General features: G+C 39.6%; 1 protein-coding gene and 1 long non-coding RNA gene across 8 annotated transcripts in view; one reads left to right on the top strand and one right to left on the bottom strand.

Moving 5' to 3' along the window:
* LOC116652005 (uncharacterized) overlaps positions 1–22,390 on the top strand; it is a 112,292-nt gene that overhangs the window by 57,725 nt on the left and 32,177 nt on the right. For 5 of the 7 annotated variants that reach the window (XR_004305013.2, XR_011416886.1, XR_011416885.1 and 2 more), the window contains exons 3-4: positions 2,774–2,851; positions 18,115–18,158. This is a non-coding gene — a long non-coding RNA (uncharacterized lncRNA). The remainder of the gene's footprint in view (positions 1–2,773; positions 2,852–18,114; positions 18,159–22,390) is intronic. The other 2 variants (XR_004305012.2, XR_004305010.2) reach the window with 1 other exon arrangement.
* Positions 1–22,390, bottom strand: part of LOC6632064 (non-canonical poly(A) RNA polymerase protein Trf4-1) — a 168,429-nt gene that overhangs the window by 117,569 nt on the left and 28,470 nt on the right. The gene's annotated exons all lie outside the window — the stretch shown is intronic.

Genomic DNA, 22,390 nt, shown 5'->3' with positions numbered 1-22,390 from the left:
TTCCGCAAATGCCATGCAAATTCCGTCATTGATACACATTCAGTTTGACCCGAACTCCCCTTACGACTGCCCAGTTTCGCTTATAGATTCGTGAGCTGGCAAGAATTTTAATTGATTTACTAATTGATGTCAAACAAAGCAACAGCCACTAGTTATACTCCTTAATTGGCCCAAGTGCTCGTCCTCCACAGCGTTGGCAATAAAACAAATCAAGTTAGCAGCAGGTTGCAAGACGCAGACAGGCTATCATATTACTCGACCGTGAGACACACTTTCAACACTTTAAACATGTTTTGCTTATATGAACATATAAATTAAACAATTTCATGTTTAATATCTAATTGCCTTTATTCTGATAAACAGTATATATATATATATATAGTGTGAGTGAGACATCTACACTCAAATACAATTTGATAGTTGGACAGACGTCTTTAGACGTCTTTAGTTTGAGGCAAACCATTCTTAAAAGATGAATGTTCAGTACGTGTTTTAGTTCGGTTTCATGTTATGCATCTGGCTTGGTTCAAGCTTTGAGTCGTAGTTAAAAGTAAATTAAAATCAAAATCCATTTACAGCCTTGTCTCTAAATAGCGGATTTAGTTAAAAACTAAAAGCCTAACTATAATAAATAGCACAGGCTACTATGATATTCAGCATAAGCTAAGATAATTGTTAGTGTATATATCTAAAAGCCTGAATCTAGATTCTGGAATCTCCTTTGTATATATCCATTGTTGTAAGTGCTCTCTATGAAATGCATATCAATCTTCGAATATTAGGTTTTCCATGGTTAGGTTAAGAGGCTTCAAGTTCAGACGTCATTTGCTTCGGAAAGGAACCAGAGTTGTCTGTTCTGTCCTTTTCCAATGTATATATATCATCTAACAAATACTCTAATTGTGCATATACAATAATGCTTAAATATTCAAATTTTAGACATTAAGTACTGAACGCCTTTTGCTGAAGCTCAAATACATTTATCCCTTTTGCGGCCAGATATAGTCTAAAGCTGCCGTCGGGCCTTAAATGCTGTTGGCATTCCGATAAGCCGCACGCTAATTAAAGTTGCCATCTGGATAAGTTATGCATATGTATTGCCCTCGGAGAGCAACTGTCTGCCACGCTTGTCAATAAACACCGGAAGACATATGACAGCTGACAGAGCGCTGAGGGTTGAATGTGTTTCAGGCTGTTGTTGTTGCTGTTGCTGTTGTTGCTGTTGCTGTGACGTTCAACGTTCAACGTGCTGGGAGGTGCGGCCATACGCGTGGCTCAAACACGCGGGCGCTGTCGCTGACATATTGAAATTTTCATTTCCTAAGCAAAAACTTGTGACGCTTGTTGCTATTGTTGGCGGTACGAGGACATGGCATGCCATGCCCTGCCCGACGTTGTCTTGCCATGCCACACGCGTCGTATGCGCAATTTGTAAGCGCTGAAATTGGCATTAACGGCATTACATGCGCTTTACGAGCAGCCAGACTAATGGGGGTCGGGGTATGGACCAACATGCCACAAAAACGTGGCACGCTCCTCGCCAGGTGACTGCGAGAAACCAGCCAAATTGTCTTTACGCAATCATATGTTATATATATAACATGTCTGTTGAAGCAGAAATATTTCCAAGGGTCACATGCAATTCCGCGTGCCATCCAAGCTGACAGCGTCATAAAACCCACATAATATATAAATATCTCTTTTTTTATCATTATATAAAGCCTTATGGAACTGACATTTGAAGAAAAACTGCAGGGTGCCAAAATGCATGAATTGCTGCCAAATGGACCATGTGCTTAGCCAGAGAAAATTGTTAAAAATAATTTGCTATTTGTTCACGCTTATTGAGTTTGACTTAGTCAACAGTTGAATACTTGTTCGCAAAGTGAAAGAAGTATCTTATTTTGGCCCCGCTTCACGCCCGTCTGTCTATATAAAGTATATAGTGTATATATCCGATACATCGCGTAAAGTCTAAAGTTTATATGGGCATCGGATGTAGCAAATCGATGAAATCTATAAATTTATTAATTTCTGCTCAATCGAAGTTAGAAACTTTCTTTTTGCTGGTATATTTGAAAAATTTATTTTATTTTACATTTTACAGCTCAAATTTGCAATTAATTTCTTCTTATTTCTTTAATCAAAATACTTGCAATTTGGGTTATTTACTCATTTTCTGATCAAATATTTTAAGCCGTTTAACTCATAAAATAATCTATAAATTTTATTTAACTGGCTTTCAATTTTGACAGCTACAAAATTCAATTTGAGCGAAATAACAATATGAAATTTTAAATTTCAAATTCTTTCCCAAACGTAAATGTAGCTCAAAACTAAGATGGAGATTCAAATTAATTTTCCTAGATCTGACAATTTATTTGATACGTGTTTCGCACTTTTTACAAAATCCATCCGAACCTTGCTAGAAAAAGCGATTTATTTAAACATCACCCACCACCACGAAAATCAGCAAAACAATTTGATCGATTTTGGCTCTTAATTTGATGTGCTTCAAACTCATTTTCAAATATTCAAATGAAAAAGAACTTGAGACGTGGAATTCAAGAAATTACGCCTTGAATTGATATGATTTGGAGGGCTGAATATGGGTGAAAAATGTTCGACTAAGAAGCAAGAAGGTCGGCTAATGCCAGCTAGTATATATATATATATATATATATTTTATATATGCATAAATGTTTTTTTTTTGCTATCAAATTGGAATTCATTCAAAATGAATTTTAAGCTCTAATCAAATAATCTTTTTCAGTCACATGTTCTGCAAAATTGTCTATTGAAATGGAAATATTTTCACGTCGGTCAATTGAAATGAATATTTGTTGTCAAGGTAAGATTTATATGATAAATTAATACGCTTTTGATTGAGTACATATTAATACATTAATAATACATTAAATATTAATGTATTTGCAATTTGCAGTCTTGATTTTCTTTTAATTGACTATTCAATGCGAAAATTGTTTTTATATTAAGCGCGTAAGCAAGCATGCGCTGAAGATTAAATACCCTTGTCGACATTTCCATTTTTGCTGATAGGAATCGTATAGGAATCGAGTAGGAATAGTGCAGCCCAAAAATGCTGAGTCTGCTGACAATCGTCCAATTGCAGCTATATGATATAGTGTCCCGATGTTGATTAGATTTTACATATACATGAGGATCATAATGAAACTAATAAGACCCGAGCTTTTCCGAGTTTACCTTAATATAAAAAATGGTTTTGATATCAGAGCCAACATTTCGACCGATCGTTCCAATGGCAGCTATATTATATACTGGTCTGATATTAATAACATATTAGATGCATTTAGGGGGTATGGTTACCGAGTTTGGTCAAGATATCCTGATAAAGAAACAGCTCTTCGAACAATCGTTCCTATGGCAGATATATATGTACTGCCTCCATAAGAAAGACGAACTTTTAAAACTGAGTGACCCGTTCGCATAGAAATCGACAGACGGACATGGCTCTATCAACTCGGCTGTTGATGCGAATCTAGAATATATATACTCTATGGCATTGCAGATGTCTCCATCCATATTCGCTACATATTTCATGACAAGATATAACAATGTATAATATAAAATAATATTATATAGTAAAATTAATCGTTAACGGAAATTTGTTTCAATTCAGTTAAATCGGGTTAAACGAATCAAACCTTTTGCAATAATGTCATGACAAATTCTGGCCGCAGATAATCATGTGCATGTGTGTGCGTGAGTGTGTGTGCGTGCTTTGAAGACCCAATAAATATAAAAGTTTGGCCATCAAACTGAACTAACCGAAGTTTACGAGCTGCCAAATAAATGAAGATGAAAGTCATTCGTTTCTGGTGTCGTAAAGTGCATAAAATTCAGTAAAAGTTGACTAAAAGCAAAAAAAAAAACACACAAAAATATTGCCGTGACTTTCAATGAGGTTGTTGCTGATGTTGACAAGCCCAGCCCCCACCCTAACCCCGAGGGGGTGCTCAGTTCGCTCGCTGTGAAAACTGTTAGTACGAATATATTTTATTTAAAGTCAGGTGTTGTTGCTGCTGCTGTTGTCAGATGATTGACATAATTGCCAGCGGCTGTCTGCAGCGAATTGTCCACCAAACAGAAATAGAAATTGAATGATTGCGGTCAAGTGCTGCGCTGCGCTGTGCTGCTGGCATCCTTAGCGTGGTCGCACTGTGGCAGCAGCGATGTCGTCAGCACTCAGGGGGGAGGCGTGCCTAAGCGCCCTTCGACGACATCGGCGCTAATGCAAGGCGACACATGTCAACTTTAGACACATATGCAACTATATAGATATATATATATCGCCCACGCCCACGCCCACGCCCATGCCCATGCCCACTTTAAGGGCGTGCTAATTTGTCTTAAATTTGCATTTTAATACGCAATATTCATATCGCTTGCCATGTATGTGTGTGTGTGTTATGTGTGTTTTGTGTGTTATGTGTGTTATGTGTATTATGCATAATACCCGTTTCAGCATAAATATGCAAATCAGCGGCCGCAAAACGCCAACAATGCGTTGCATAATTATGCAACTCGTATAAGTTGGCCTCCGTTTTACACATGTTGCGACCTTCCTTCCAGTTGCAACTCCAGCTACACGCTTGCCTCTGCCATTTGCAGCATTTCAGTTGCCCAGTAAAATGAATGTGTGCAGGGCATATTCGGGTTGAGAAATTAACGCATATAAGCTTTGAGTCGATTAAACATTTTAACATTTAATAGCTTATCAGATGTGTATTAAATGTATCCTTATGATTTAGGAGCTAACAATGAATTTTTCAAATCAATTTGAACCCATTTTTCCACTTTTCGTTATAAAAATCTGAATATCAAGATTCGTTTTTATAAAAGGCAACTTATATGGTTCCTGCTTGTTGATTTGTCTATTGGCTTTTAATTGGTGCAAAGCTATTCGGTTGAGATTTAAAAAAGTTATTGCATATTTAGTTAGCCAAGCTACAAAATATGACAGAGATATAATTTTAGGAATTACAAAAAAAAATGGCCAAGGAAAATTTTAAATACTGTTTAAATACTGTAGCATAGTGTGAACAATATTCGAATATTAAAAGGGCTATTATAATTTGAGGAAATATATATTTTTTGGGAGCTATGTACTATGTGTAAATTTGCTTTAAGATTCTCAAAAAACCATATGTTTCCTCAAATATACAGACAACTTTTGACATATATTAAGTAAGTGATATTTATATTTAGGAAATGATATTTTGTAATATATACGTAGGTATATTGAGTATTTTATCGTCCTTTAGGATTTTGCAAAACTTCAACAATTACAAAAAACGAATATTATTTATAGTTAGCCTAGGGCTTTTTATAGGCCACTGCTGAGCTATGGGGAAAGTAATATCTTATGATATATAAGTTTGTATGGCATGCTATAATGCCATAAGATTACCCAAAACTCTTACAAAATCAAAAGACAGCTACTTTATAATGATAGCCTAGGGTTTTTCATAGTCACCCGCTGAGCTGTGGCCGTTTAATATTCAACTGTTTTCTCGATTTTTTTTTTTCTGTTACCAGCTGCTGGGCAAAAAGTTTTGTGGCATGCTAAAATGGCAGCCAAATGGCTGTGCAGCCAGAGTCAGCACGGAAATTATGCATGAGCGCCCCGCTGCCCAGTTTACAAGTGCTACGACACACCTACATGTCCAAGCATACGACGCCACCCCCCCGCCGCCACACTCCTTTTGCCAATTTACCGCGCTGCACCTCTTGCAGTTGACATTAAACCGCTAGCCTGCAATCGAAGCACTTTTAACTGTCAGAATGACAGGCATGGCGTACATCTGGCAGCGCTGCCGTCGCAACAATCGGCGTTGCCACATCAAAAAGTAACCAAAATGCAAATAGTTGACATGGACTTGAGGTTCCCGGCCGGGCAGATACAAAAGGAAGCAAAAAAAAACATTAGCTACCAGTTGTTGGACAGGCAGCCGCAGCTGTAACGAGTACGGCCGGTTGTTGTCATTGTTGTTGTTGTTGCTGGCCTTTGTTGCCCACCGGCTTTGTCTCTAAAATGGCCGTACATCATTTCCGCTTTGCGCTGCTTTCCTTTGCTTCAAATTTTACGGCCTCGCATTTGAACATTTGGACACACGCACACAAAATCAACGCTGCGCGAAGCCAACGGCAAATCATGGCACGCTCCGTTAGTTCCTAACGCACCCTCTGTACTCTCCTCCGACTGCACCAACCCCACGCCAATCCGTTGATGAAGAGGCCCCTTTTGCGAGCGAAAATCAAGGCCAATGGGCACGCCCACATTAAGTCGCTGCGCTAAAGCGACATTTTTCACTTTGTTTTTCTAATTAAATTGCAATGAGCAACAATAGTGACAACAACAAATACGACAACATCAACAACAACAACAATAAAAATAGCGACAACTGAAAGAGCGAGAAGCTTTCTAAGTGCCAAAGTTGTCGAATATTCTCCGAGTCTTTGGCCACAGCTCATAATTACGAGCACTTTTCCAATTTTGGGACACATTCATACGCCCCGTAAGCACACAATAGACTGGTGGGGTGGGGCGGTTAAGTGGGGCGTGGCCATGCATTGATTGAAATTTAATATGGCTGTACTTTTGTGCTGCGCGCAGCGCGGTATACAAATTAACAACTTTTTTATTGACAATATTCCATGGCCGTCAAAATTGTTGCAAAGTATTCGGCCATATTTAACACTGCCTGCAAAAAGTTTGCGCACAAGGCAAATTAAATTCAAGAAAATCTAAGAAACTAGAATAATTGTCGAAATGTGCTTAACATTTGATAAGTAAATAGAACAGACTGTTAATTAATATGCATTTCAAGAGTTGGATATTGTCTTATAGAGCCGGATTGCAGCCATAAATTATGAGTATAAGTAGGACCTTTTTTATTAGAACATTGTCACGAATAACGCTAAGCATACTGGAAGACATCTCGTAATCCACATATGTATTCTTGATCAGTAACAGCAAACGGCTCGATATAGCCTCGTACATTTTCCTATGTGCCTTACAAATGCACAAACATTTGCAATACCTGACCAATTTATCATAAAGCTCTTTGGAAAGAAGGGAACATGAATTTTTGTTTAGATAACTCTTCTGTTTTCGATATATCTTCACTCAACAATTGGCAGTTAAAAGCTTTACTTTCTTCCTTACAAATTTGCAATATCTAACTAATCTCTGCATATAAATCTGTTTGTCCTGACTGAGTGACTGACTGATTGATTACCCCTTGGTGGAAATGAAAAATCATTTGAGAAGTGTTTCACATTTTTCGCAGAAACAAAGCATCCTTGGTAAAAAGTGCTTTTCTACGATTATTTTGGTACGGTTGTAAGTTTTGTTTGATTTGCTTCGAACTTATGTTCGGAGCTCTCCACAAGAACTTAATAAATATGTGTTTCGGCGATTTGGAAATGGGTATTTAGCCAAAAATGTTAGTATGCATTTTTTTTTGTTTTCCATCCGATCGTTCTCAAACTCATTTTCAAAAAAATTTGTTCAAATTCATATTGGGCGTGCTTCGCATTTTTTTTTTTTTTTTGAAAATCCATTCCTCCTCGATATTTATCAGCTTGCACACGACTCATTCATAGATGCGCATACTGTTAGCTACGAGTGTTGTTAAATACACACAAATTGCTCTTGAATTAAGTTTAGACGCAGATTTTAAACTGGCTGAATGTCAGAGCGAGCGCAATTTGGGATTTATTGTAATGCACCTGAATGGGAAAGTGAACAGTCAGCACGAGTTGCTGCTGTAGGGAAGGTCGGGCTGAAGTCTGTAACAAGGGCGAACATTTGTTTTCAGTTAATTAAAATGCACTTTTGAGTTATTCATATTTATTTGCGTCCGGCTGCCATATGAGTGTGTGTGTGTGTGTGTGTGTTTGTGCAACATTAATTGCCGCGCTGACCTTCATGACAGCCAGGCATACTCACCCCACAGCCATATGCTCATCCCGCCCATCCCAGCAAAAAGGATACAGTAACTTACAGGCGACCTTCTCCAAAGAAGCTGGCAACAAAGCCAAGTCCTTGCTGCCAGAGTGGCTGCGACTGCTACTATTGCAGCTGGAAAGTTGCCCTTGTCATTGCCCTTGCCCGACCGGCTGGCTGGCTGGCTGGCTGGCTGGCCTGGTTACCTGCAGCTGCAGGCCATTGGGATTTATGCGGTACAACAAAAGTGCTGCAATTTGTTGATGAGCCTGGGGCCAGTCAAACAAAACGGCAACTGGCCACAAATACATCTCCACTCATTTCCGACAGCCAACTCGCCACCTAGCCCAGCTGCTGCTCATGCTCAAGCTCAAGGCAAGACTCAGTCTCTGATTTTGAATCAGATTCGAATCTCGGGCTCAGTTCGGCAATTGTTTGAACATCTCGTGCAAATTTGTTGAGCCAACAAAACCCAAAAAATGTTCACATTTTGATCAAAGACAGCAGCTGTTGAGACCACCACCCCCCCCCCCCCCCCCCCACACACACACACACACAAACACAGCCCCGAGCTAAAAAACAAAAGTAAGCGGAATCGTTATGCTCCGACTTAGCTATACGGCGTCGTTTGGGGCCATCTCCAGTCGGAAACATTTTCGGAACTAAATTTAATGCACTCGTTGCCTTATGCTTCAAATTGGATTTTGGATTTTGTAGACTTGTGTGCTTGCTTGAGGCAATTGTAGAACAAGAATTTTACTTAGCCTGTCCTTTCCAGTTCATAAGGTACATTATAGAGTATTACAATTTTTGTTTGTCACAAAATTCTGCTATTTCTAAAGAAAAGGTTGAGAAAGAATATGAAGCATTTAAATGTAAAAAAAATGCTTATGCAACAAAAGTGAATTTTATCGAAATAAATTAAATGAAATCGGATATTAAAGATTATGCTTTGATATAGCAATGAAGCATAAATAAATAAAGCTTGGGAAATGAAATATACAGCAAAGCCCTTAAATGATGGTGTGGGTTTCTTGTTATTAAAGTTAGCACACATTCATTACTCGATTTTAATAAACAAATATTACGAATGTGATTCGAGCTGCAGTTGAATGTGTGTGGGAGTCAGATGAACTTCAAACGGCTTTGCCTCGAGGGGGTCATCGGACCGAGTTGAAAGACACAGAGAGCTGCACACCCAGTCACATATAGATACGTATATATATGTATATATTGAGATATATATGTGTATTTTTTTTTTTTTTTGTGAAACAAAATTGATGAGTGACTGTGCCGCTAGCATCGTCATCGTCATCATCTATCTCTGTGCAAACGCCTCTCTCACTCTCTTTCTTTCTCTCTCAGTCTCTGTCTCTTTCTCTCTGTCAGTCTCTTTTATTGTGTCTCTATCGGGCAAATCACTTAAGCGCACTTAATTATTTGCACAAGTTTCGTCCCCGTTCGCTGAGGCTTCGCCTCGTCCATACCAACTCGCTGGCTCAGCACGTTTCACTTGCGTTACATTTCAATCGAAGCGAAGCCGAACGGCGCATAACGGAGCGTATGAGTGATATGACACGTAATCAATAAATAACGCCAAGCGGCAACTGGCAACTGGCAACTGGCAACTGGCAGCTGGTAAGAGGTAGCTAACCCGCTGAGCATAGTGAGGCAGCCAGTACTTAGTACCCATTAGGCCGTCTACGTGCTCCAATTCGAGTTTCAGTTTCAACTCGAAGGACCTATCTGCCAGCCCCTGCCTCAACTTTGGATATTTTATGCATAATTACTTTTTCAGCCATCACAGCCCCGGGGACTGTTTGCCTACTTGAAGGAGAATGCCTCAAATGTCGTTGATTCGTGTCGGCTTTCAGCTACAGCTTTAGATGCTGCTTTGATTTGGGTTGCCACGGGGCGTATGATTAATATGCGTGAATTAAGTCAAATCGAATCAATCAAGGCAAATGTCGCTGACAGACAGACAGACAGATAGACAGACAGACATTGGACAAGCAAATACGTTTAATCGTTGCGTCCTCGCCGCGTACAGTGAGGCCTGACTGTGCACAAACTTAGCCCAACTCCTAATAGAAATTGGCCAAAGAACATTGGGTCATAATCTGCATGGCAAATGGCTAAATATTGCCTTGCTCTAAAGCCTTTCAAATTGTCCAAAGACGCAATGCTGTAAAGTGTCAACTTCCGGTCTAGGCTAATGCATGTGAAGGGTCAATGGACAACGACAACAACAACAACAAATACAGCAATGACAACATAAACAACAAGCATCAGCATCAGGATATAGCACACAATGTGTCACATACTAAACTTTTATTACACTCGCACACTCGCGCACTCACACACACAAACACACGCACATACGCACTAATGCAATGACATTTTTATTACTGGCCAAAACGCAGGCGAGGCCTTTTTACTGCCCCAGCCGTAGCAGTTGCCATTCCCAGTAGCCCACTACACAATACACAATACACGCACACACGCCCACGCACACACACACACACATACATATTGCGTATGTCCAAGTAGTCGCCGCGTCCAGCAAATGGTGTCAATTTTTATCATGTGCTCTGACCGTGAACCTAGACATGCCGCCAAAACGTACCACCCATTTACACCGAAGCCCCCACACACGCCCACTTGCCAGTCAGTCCACTGCGAATATCAAATGACAATGCACAACGGGGCATATCAATGCACTCATCCCGTTTGTACGTGTGTACACAATTGAAATAAGTTAAGAGTTTTTATATTTAATTCTTAATTTTGTGCTATCCAAATGCAAATATATCGCAAACAATTTGGATTATTATTTTAAAAAAAATTAGGCGACTGACTAATTGACAGACTGATTGGCTGACTGAATGACTGTGTGACTGATTGAATGACTGATCAACTGATTGATTGACAAACTAATTAACTGATTAATGAAATGATTTATTGACTGACTGAATAACTTACTGATTGAGAGACTGCTTGACCATCCGCATAGAAAAATTGTTGCAGGTGGATTAATGATATACAAAATTGCTTAAAAGTTATTTAAACAAATAAATAATAAATAAAATATATTAAATGCGTATGAGCGCTAAGCTCCAACTCCTTAAATACCTGCATAATATCAAAATGTAAAAAATATATTACCTAGTTTACTGCAGTATTTGTTGAAAAAGAGTATAAACTGTTCGCTGTGATACTGTTTTTTTTTGTGCTTGATATATATATTTTTTTTACTTATTCGGCTTAGTTGGCGTTTATTTGATTTATGACCGGGGTCACTAAGATTTTAGCGCAAGCCCCGATCCTGTATTACCAATCTCAGTAGCTCTCGCAGTGGTTTGAGGACTTATTGGCTGAGGGACGGTTGAGGCTGGAAAGGGGAACGTGGAACGGAGAGCGGGAGGGGTGTTGTGTGTTGATGAAGCCGCTTAATTAAAATCGACGCTAAAGCCGCCGACTAAGCTTGGCCAATTTGCTGACAATAAAATGGAACAAAAAAATGGAGCTGGTCTTGGGCGACTCGGGCAAGGCTCGCCTTGGATCAATAAGGCTCTTACACGAATTTGTTCGGGTCCAAATTGAAATATTCAACGCGAAAATACTAATAATTGCACTTATTTGCTCAAAAAACCGGCGTAACAACAATCTATGAATTTCAAATTTTAACATTGGCGGATGCTGGTAACCGAAAGGGGGGGGGAGGGGGGCGGTGGCAATGGAGGACCATGCTTTACACTTGTACACCATTTAGGCAGACACGGATGCAAGTATACCAGAAATTTGGTTGCCACGCCGACTACGGCCCCGTACGCCCGAACCACGTTCAGTTGCCTGGGCTTGGCTGACGCTCATTCTTAATTTGAATATTTTAATATTAATGAAAAATGTTTGGGGCAAAGTTTCTTTGGCTGTTGCTACCAATTTGCGGCTTTTGCTAATGAAAATTAAATGAAATTGCTTAAAGAGCGGGCCGTGCGTTTAGCATAAATTATTGGGTGACACCGCCCACACACACACACACGTTCCCCATTCCCCCCCCCTCTCTCTCTCCCCACACACCCACCCAATCATCTCTACAAGAAATAAAAACCAAAAAAAGGAAGAAGCTCTGCACACATAATTAAGCAACTTATGACAAAGGGGTAAAGTTGAAAACATATAGAAAGCTTCGCTCAAGACATTGAAAGCCAAGGTAGCTGCCACAGGGGTTGAGGGGGGGTGCGGGACGCAGGCCTTCGGTCTCAATTCCCAAGTTTTTGCGGCCGCTTCTGATGACCAGTTGAAATTGAGCTGGGCCTGGGTTAAGACCTGAATGCGATATGCGTTGCATAAATCAGTTCCAGCTGCTCACCTGACAGCTGTCTGCCGCACATACCCATACACACACATACACACAGACACATATCACAAACACCTACCCGCTGGCGATTTGTCGATTTGCATTTCTTGGCTCCTTAGCTCCTCTTGGTATCGACCCGCATAATTGCTTGTTATTCATGAATTGGCCAAATGATTCATGATAAGCTTGTCAAAGCGAAATGTGCATATTTCAAAACTGTAGCCCCATACAAAATTACATACATATTGTTCATGTTCATATACACAAGCTATCCAGCTTAACAAAGCCAACCGTAAACACACACGCACACATACACAAGCATATCCCAGAGCTCTGTCCAAAGCATAAAAGATTTATCAGTTAATTTAAATAGCCTTTTTTTTAAAAAGTACTAGTGAATACCCTGATGATAAAAGCTATTAAATTAAGCTGAAGAGTAAAAGTATAATTCAGTTTTTATACCTTTGTTAATACAAAGGTTAATACAAATTATAATTAATTATTTCGTGAAATGTGTGACGCATAGAAGGACACATCTCAAACCCCATTAAGTATATATATTCTTGATCAATATCAACAGCCAAGTCAATATATCCGCCATGTCCGTCTGTATGTTTCTATGCGAACTAGTCTCTCGGTTTTAAAGCTATATGTATGAAACTTTGCGGAAGTGCTTCTTTCTGTTGCACACAGTGCATATGTTGGAGCCAGCTGGATCTGACCACTATATCATATAGCTGCCATAGGAACGATCGGTCGAAATCTAAGGTGTTGTATGGAAAACTATTTTATTTTTCAAAATATCTTGACCAAACTCGGCATTTATTAGTTTTGCTATTCTCCCCATATACATACATGCAATTTCTTTTAAAATCGGACCACTATATCATATAGCTGCCATAGGAACGATCGGTCGAGATCTAAGGTGTTGTATGGAAAACTTTTTTTTTTTTTCAAGATATATTAACCATACTCAGCATTAACTATTTTCCCTGTGATTCTAAGATACGATGAGCATTATGAAAAGATTGGGTCTGCAAGGGTATAAGATCTTCGTCCTGCCGGAATATAAGAAAATAAGGAAAATAAGGACTTGCTCATGAAAATTGCATAGAAAGGCGATATTGATGATTATGTTAGAAACAGTAGAGTACGAATACGATCAAGAATATGAGATCGGGACCGAATGTAATATGAAATGAGAGAAAGATCATATCATAAATATCAAATTATATATTTAGCCCAAGTTCTTAGTTTTTGAGATATGCGCGTTTATTTGACGGACGCACAGACATGGCTTTAAGCACCTGCTTAACCACCTTCTTAAATTTCATTTGCAAATTGACAACCCTTTTTACCATTTAATAGGCAGACATTATAAGCAAGAAACCATTCAAGCGTAATAAGCCAATTCCTCGAATTTTAACTTTTTTATAGTTGTTCAGTCAGCTTTTGGTTTAAGGAAACATTTTCCAATTAGTTGCATATTATCGAGGAAAGAGCCACCATTTAAAACTGCTGTCCAGATGGGGCAGCGTGTGGGCCCATAAGTTATTCATGAAGCTGTTGGCTCTGATGTCAGCCAATTTGATGACAAACGCATCCTGAAAAGCCCTTCAGGCCATCAGCATACGTACATATCGATAACGTGTCCGTATACACTTGCTATATATAGAGCTATAATGTTGTTATTGCGCTTAATGCTGTTGTTCTCATACCCTGTTTTGTGGGTAAAAATGAGTTTTTTGTATTTAACACACAGAAGAAAGCAGCGACGATCCCATAAAGTTTGAATGCTCGGACAATATCGATAAATATCGGTCAAGGAAAGATAATTTTTGATGAATATTTCGGAAATAGGATAAGCTAGATATATCATACTGGGTATGTTGGCTCTGATATAGTTTATATAGTATAAAGTATATAGGGTACATATTGTATAGTATACATATAGTATAAGGTTTATATATAAATAGTATAAAGTATTTAGATAAAGAACATAGTTATTATAAGTGTAGAAAGTGAAGAGGCGGCTGCGCTGCACGCTGTGGCGTGCTTGATTGTGTGTGTGATTTTGCTTATGTATAGAAGCATGTGCGAATGCTGTTCAATAGAGGGTATCTTCTGGTTCGGCAGTCGCACCTGGAGCAGTTCTGTTGCTGCCATCGCGTTAATCATACGCAACGTTGCGCAGAATCTGACAACCGTTGCAATTAATTGAGAAACGTAACCAGAACCGGGCACGGCTCAAGTCTGCCCTGTGTGCCGCAGACGTAGACGTAGAAGCCACTTCATCAGTCACTGGCTGAGCGTTAATTCGATTACTTTGCCGACAAGAACCTGGCTTAAATATCAAACAAAGGCGTCAAGTGGAAAATCAATGCAGGAGATTAACAATTACAATTCGGTCAACAAGTGCGGCACAGCTAGCAAGGGGGCGACGCCGATGGGAACGACGGAGGGGTGGCAAAGAGAGAGTGAGAGCAAAGCACTCTACAAAGACGACACAAAGGCGTTGTCCATAACGTTTTAATGTGTTGGCCTAAACAATGTGTGTTTGCGGCATGTGTGTACATGGGTGTGTGTGTGTGTGTGGTGTTGCTTAGATTTATTTCAAGTGGATTTCTGCCACTCAATTGCAAAGCAGTCAAAGCAGCAAAGAAATTGTGCAATACAAGGACAAGATGGGCCCGAATGTTATCGATAGTCATTGTTTGCGGCACACACACTCACACAAACGCACTTACCCACACACACGCACGCTTGCTTAGCACATCAACACCATCATATCGTTGGGGGGCCCCAAAAGTTTTGTGCGCTACTTTTTATTGATGGCGAATATTACGCCAACTAAGCAAATTAAATTGTTTACATTGGCTAAGGGCAACGTCGCAGGGCAGCTGCTGAGCGGCCACAATCGTCCATCCAAGGTGGTCCGACAGTTCGTTTGGTCCGCACTGGCCAGACAACAATGGACCGGAGCAGACAATGTGTTTCGTACTGCTTTGCCACACTGGAGACAAATAGATGACCACAACTTTTCATATGCACTGAATGTGGCCAGCTCAGCGGTCGGTTCGGTGTGCTTGAAGATGACAATACCAACAGGGGTTCGAACTTAAATGAAAAAGTACAGTGAGCACTGTCTAAGGTGTAATGCTTACGTTCAAATATTGAAAGTTGCATATAAACGAAATGTTTATATAGCTGCAAGCTCAACAAACATATCCTGTGACAAGGTTAGTTACAGTTAGAAGCAAAGCCGCTGCTTGAGAAGCTGATTTTAAGCACAAAAAAAACACATCATTCATACAAAATCTAACAATTTTAAATATATCAATTATATTAAATATTTAAATATTATAAGAAAAGAAAACTTTTTAATTACAGCCATTAAATATTGCAATAATATTTTCAAGCATTAAACAAAATATATGAAAATATTTATTTTTCAACTAATCAGGCTGAGGTTCTGTTCGATAAAGCAAATATTGCATTGTCGGCCCTAAGCCGATATATATATATATATATAGCAATATATAAAATTACATATTCGTTATATTCAAACTAACTTTCCTTTTAGCAAAAGTACTAATATATATTATTTTTTTAAATTTAATCTGAAACAAAAAAAGTCTGAATCTCTGTGAAGCATGAACATGATCATATTTTGCACTGCGAATAATCTGAACCAATCAGTTTTGAGAGAGAGAGAGAGAGTTTTTTAGGTTCCAAGGCTCAAACCTCCTTCGTGGATCAAACATAACTGACTGAATGATATGTAATGGAATAATGTAATCTTTAACGTTTAACTAAGTTTTTGAACATTATTTAAAAAAAGGCCTTTTACAATTTTCTTCCATTAAAAATCTGCTAATTGGCAAAAAATGCAGATTATTTATTTTCCATAAAAAAAGGTACTAAAAAGATATTAAATTGTACCCTTATTTCTTTCTAGCGTAAACTTCCATATCTCAGTTTCAGTTGATCTGAAATTTCAATACAGTTGTTCAATTTTTTATGGCTACTCACTTGATATTGCTCGAATTTCAGGCTGAGCTGGCAAACAGCCAAGTTAACCAAATCTGTGTGTGTGTGTGTGTGCTAGAAGTGTTGCATGCAGTTAATTGAAATTGTGCGAATCCTGCTGCGCACACGGCTAGATGGTTGTATCAAAGTGTTAACATGCAGTACTGTACTTTGGGTCCCTCAGCCGAAAAGTATGCTACAAAATGCTGCTGCAAATGTTTTATTGCCTGTGAAAAGTTGTGAGCGAGCTGCTTGTGTGCTTGTGTGTGCCTGTGTGTGGCTGTGTGTGTATTGGGCGTTGGCCTGCTCTAGCATATGGCGACGCGCTTCACATGAGTGTGGGTTTGGGTGTGTGTATTTGGCTGCGTGTATTCTTTGTGTTATGTTTTGTTATTAAGTATGACATTGTTCTCTTTTGGCTGCTGTCAACTGCTCGAAGCATTTAAATTAACATGAATATTCCTAGGGCTAGTGACAAGTCTTAACTGCATTAAAACTGAGCTGCCATAAGTGGCTTACATAATTACATAAACACACACAGAAGGACAGGCACACACAACACACACACTCTCATCATGTTGGGCGTTCGTCGTTGACCGTTTATTTTTAGGCGAGAAAACAACAACAACAACAAGAACAACAACACAAACAGGGGCCAACGAGTGGACTATCTTTTAGTTAGGCAAACACTATAATGCACTGGTGTGTGTGTGTGTGTATCTGTGTGGGTGTGCGTGTGTGTAACTTGGGCTAGCCCAATTTGCAACTTTAACTCGATATGCGGTTGTGCGCAACCAGGCAGAAGCCTTAGGTGAATCGTCTACATTTCATATTTTTTGGGCTACTTACAACATACCAGCGACTATGTGTGTGCGTTTATGTGAGCATGTGTGTGTTTGTGTTTTCTGTTTATTTGAACATGCCTGTGTATGTGTGTGCTTGTCAACTCAAAGGCAAACAAATCAACAAAAGTTTCATAGAATCCTGCAAATTGGCTAACGCTTCGGCTTTTAATAAACAGGCTTAAACTGCTTTTGCAAATTTCCTAGTGGAATATCAAAGTTTGGTGTGATCAGAAGCGAAACTCATAAAAAGCCAAATGTAATATGATAATCAGGCTGAGTGCCCGAAAATAGCGACAATAGCAACACCCGCCATACAAACTCACACACACACACACTCCAGTCAGTGACCCGCAACAACAACAGCCCAGCTGCCCTACCTAACCTAATGTGCGGCAGGGTGCCCATTGGGGCAGTCGGGTTGCAACCATTTAAAACAATTTCTTTTGATTCTTGTTCTTTGTATTTTTGCGGCGCTCGAGCTATTTGCTTAAGTACTTATGTCCAATTTAACTTGGTCGAATTGTTAAAAGGGCAATAGTTAGGGCGAGGCGCAATCATGCTGCCAACGGCAACAGGATGACTCTATTAACTTGCCCTCGCACTCGCAGCTCCAATACAACCATAACGCGTATTTAGTGAAAGTCGATTACACACTTTTGAGATACTCTCTACCTAATGCCTTACTATGCGATTCTCAAGAATTTAGGTAAGGCATAGATGTTTTCGTAGCTCGCTTACGAATGGTGTGTTAAGAAAATGTGCTGGCAAGATAGCAAACTTTATCTCTACTTTGAGAATCTTTTTCCTTAACACTGTCGCCCTCTTTCTGATTTCTATCCTTCGCCTGATCTAACCCGCTCTCTTTTTCTTTTCTTTTCTTCTTTTAGTGATGATGGAACGGAAATAGAAGTGAATGTGCATGTGAAGTAAGGTAAGTCCTATTTATACGAATTACCTTATAAATATATATTTACTTCTGTTAAGGCAATGCAGATCTAGGCACGGGTTAACACACCTAGCAAATGTTCCATTTAAAGGTTGCAACTCACCACGCTTGGTTTGTTGAAATGGTTGCGAATTGGCATTAAACAGAAATTGAAATTCCATTTTGTTGACTATGAATCGTTCCTTGAAGGAAACTCAAACTAATCTCGGCTAAGAAATCCAATTTTTTTTTATTTTTCTGAAGCAATTTCCCAAAAAGGCTCATTCATTGTCAAATAGATTTACATTTAGTGCTCAAATAACAAAAATAAATACGTGTTGAGAAACTCTGCAAGACTTAACGCTGCTTCCAGTGTTGGCGGCGTTAAGTGTTGAAAGGTATTTAAAAACAAACAAATGCAGCCCTAGATTGAATACTTTCTTTTTGCGTCTAACAAATAAAAAAAATAACTATTACGAAATATATTAATCGAGAAAATGCAGACTAGAGTATAAACTTTTAATCCATTTAATTTGTTGTTTAATGTTGTCCTAACGCTAATCTTGGCGGTAAGCGGAGACCCTTCCCTTCACACTTACAAGTCAGTGCGATAGTGTGTCGAACCGGCATCAGATTGACGGCGAGCACGCAATTTTTTAGTTTTTATTGCTGCGCACTCTGCTCAGCCTGGGAATGACGATCTGGGCGTTGTTTGGCTTTGTAATGCTTATTTTCGAAAGCGCTTCTGGTGTGACGTGCGTAAGTGTTGGATAATATTACAATTTGTATCCTTGAAGAGGATGCTATTATCAGGATACAGCCACCTCTGTCCGTCTGCTTGTCCGACATGTTTCAAAGATCTCTCTTTCTTTTGCTGGCAATACATGTGCCAGAGTCGGTCAAATCGGATGAGTATATCATATAGCTGCCTTAGAAAGGATCAGTCGAATTGTAAGTTTCTTAACAAAAAGATGTTTTGTTTTTAAAAATATCTTGACGAAAGTTGGCATATTGGACTTACACTCTACTCCTGACAAGGGACTACGCAAGTATAGGGCCGACGAGGAGCACTTTATTCTAGACATGGCGTATTTTAAGAAAACTTAAAGCAATGGGCGATTATTTAAAATAATTAGGAGTACACCTAGAGCAACACACAAGTCGAAGAAAAAGCTATTAAGCTATCCTGAATGCAGCAGAGGCTCAAAGAAGTCAAATGCAGACTTGGCCAATCCCATTTCTATGGTCAATTCAATTGGGTTTTAGGTCCAGTTGCTATACCCACTTGTCGCCTACTCGAGTCGCTGCGGCAGCACAAGAGGCACGCTGGCTTCCATTTGCCACCCAAGGCGAGGCAGCGGTCAACTAAACAACTTGGCCGCATTCAAAGCCGCTGCTGCTGCAAATTGGCAGTTGGTCTGTTTCGCATTCATGAGATAGACACACACCCCAACCACGGCGCTGCCCCTGTTCGCATACCTCCTTCCACGCAGCGCGGCATTTTAGTTGCCTTCGGGGCAAAGTCTTGATTGCCTTTGGTTTGCTTCGACGCATCTTCATTTCTATCTCTATATTTGTGGTTGCATGCAACAAGCTGCAAATGCTTGACCTTAACGGTTCATGGTCAATGTCAATGCGCAGTTTGCGGCGCTGCTCTTTGGACATGCTTAATAATCAATTTTATTAAGTCAACAATATGAACAAGCAGACACTTATAACATTTTAATATTGTTTATTTATAAATACTCAACTAAAAGTCCTGCACCGATCAACACTTATTTATGTTTTAACTGGTTTCTATTTTTATATCTTAAATTTGAGGAAAGTTAACGAAAGAAAGAGAACTACAAGAAGTAATTCGGCTGCCGTTAAATAAACTAATTGCAAACTTAACAAAACTAGCAAATAAAATGCTTTAAATCAATTGTGTCGACCCCCAAGCGCATTCAACTTTAATTGCAGTTCGCGTGCAGCGCCGAAATGTATGCAACATATTTTTTGTAATATGTTTGCAACTTTCACTTCAATGTATTATTTGCATCATTTAAAAACACATCATAATACTTGCAATTGTTTTAAGATGACAGCAATTTGACAGCTGGCATCAACGGAATTACTAGAAGTTCTTATAATAATATATATATATATGTGTGTGTATGAAACTGTCATATTTTTAAGATGAGCATTTTTATGTCATATGTATTTATGTGTGGATGTGTGTGCGTGTGCGTGTGCGTGGGTGCCTGCTTGTCACTGACAAATGAGAAATTAAAAACGCTTCTTGGCTAGAAATTGTACGCATTAAAAATGTCATTACATGGATTTCCGTTTCCGGTCACAGATTTTAACGGCTCGTCATTGTCGCCCCATTGTTGCCCGTTGCCCGTTGCCCAATGCCGCGACAATGTAAACAATAAATGATAATCACACTAGCACAGCAGCACACAGACGCACACGCACGCACACACTAGCTGGCACATTTTGATATTTATGTATTCCGTTTATATGCAGAAAAGTGGCATTGTGTGCTTCTTATTGTTTTTGTGCCTGTGCCTTGATCCGTGCATGTGTGCGTGCGTGTGTTTGTCTGTGTGTTGGGCGATGCAATACAAAACAGCAACGTATTTATTGTGTGTTGAGCAAATGATTTAGTGGCCTGCGCACCTGATAAGCAGCTTGCAACACTCCGCTGATAACAGATACCGTTTTACGCGCCAAACAAAATGCCGGCATACTCACATACATACACACATGCAAACACAGACGCACACTCACACGCACACTGACACTTGAGCGAACAAAGGAAATGACCGTCGATTTTAACGAAATTTTTTATAAGTAGCCCACATTAAAAAAAAAGAAGAAAAAACAAATAAAATATGAAAGCGCAAATCTTTTAAATAAATTTGCATTTCGCTTGCCTGCTTTGAGCGCTCGACTGGCAGCTGGCTGTATAACAATATTAACAACAATAGAAAACAACAAAAAAAAGAACTAGTAGAAAAAATGTAGATCCGTTGCAACTGTTGTTTTACTGTTACAATTTGATTTGAAGCGTATAACGTATAACAAGCGAATAACACAGCAAGAACTTAAAGCGTTTAACGGTAAAAGCGTCGTGCGTCGCGTTAACCGAATATCTTTTGCATGTCAACACGCGCCAAAATGTTGCCAGCGACTGACGACGACGACGACGTTGGCCACTGATGAACACCGTAACAGAATGCGCACCCACGTCCTGCCATGGACCAGGGCGGCACTAGCGGTCGAGGGGTGTGTCAATTCATTGAGAAAAGCAGAAAAGCTGGCGAGCAGAGCGCCGAGGGACGAACACAACAAAAATCAGATGGTTCTCATTGGCATTATTCGCCTCAAGTTCTCGCAGCGCAGCTGACTGATGCTGTGCCCCGCCATATTGCAGCGCCAGCTTTTAAAAGCTTTCGGTTAGCTTTAAAGCTCACGCCGCACGCCAACAACTGCGCCTGTGCACCGTCTGCAGAGCGGCGCCAACAGCGGCAAAGTTTAAAAACACCTGTTGCATGCGTGCATGTTTTTGCTAGGGTATCACAAGTAAGGTATCACAAGTATGAGTTTTAATTAAGACATTTTAAATATACAGAGTACTCGTTTCACCTACCTGTGCACATGACAAGTACCGATACCTGACTCCATTTCCGTTAATCGACAAAGTGTTGCCTGCTTTCATGACTCTCAGCTGGCTGTTGTCTGCACAAAAGCTCAATTTGTTGCAGAGCTTTCTGTTGATAACCCAGCGAGCATTATTTTGCATTCAACAAAGTGTGCTTTTGATTCAAGTGCAGATTAATTTCGCAGCCAAGCTGAGCTCATTTTTATTAATATATATAAGAATTACTTTAATCATATTGGAGCACAAAATTATAGTATTTTTCTATAAGAGACAGCGACGGCACACGTATTTGTCTTTATTCCCTGAACCCATTAAAAGTGGGTATGAGGATATATTGTATTTTTGCAAAATCCAAATGTATGTAACAGGCAGAAGGAAGCATCTCCGACCCCATAAAGTATATATATTCTTGATCAGCACCAATAGCCGAGTCGATCTAGCCATGTCCGTCCGTCTGTCTGTCCGTCTGTCCGTATGTATGAACGCAAGGACCTGAGAACCTATAAGAGCTAGAGACTTGAAATTTTAGATGTAGGTGCTCCTAGTGCCCGCGTAGATCGAGTTTATTTCCGATAATCGATAACTTACC

This window comes from Drosophila virilis, chromosome X (genome assembly GCF_030788295.1).
Source record: "Drosophila virilis strain 15010-1051.87 chromosome X, Dvir_AGI_RSII-ME, whole genome shotgun sequence".
In the NCBI taxonomy this organism is placed as follows: domain Eukaryota; kingdom Metazoa; phylum Arthropoda; class Insecta; order Diptera; family Drosophilidae; genus Drosophila; species Drosophila virilis.
This window is presented reverse-complemented; position numbering and strand designations above follow the sequence as displayed.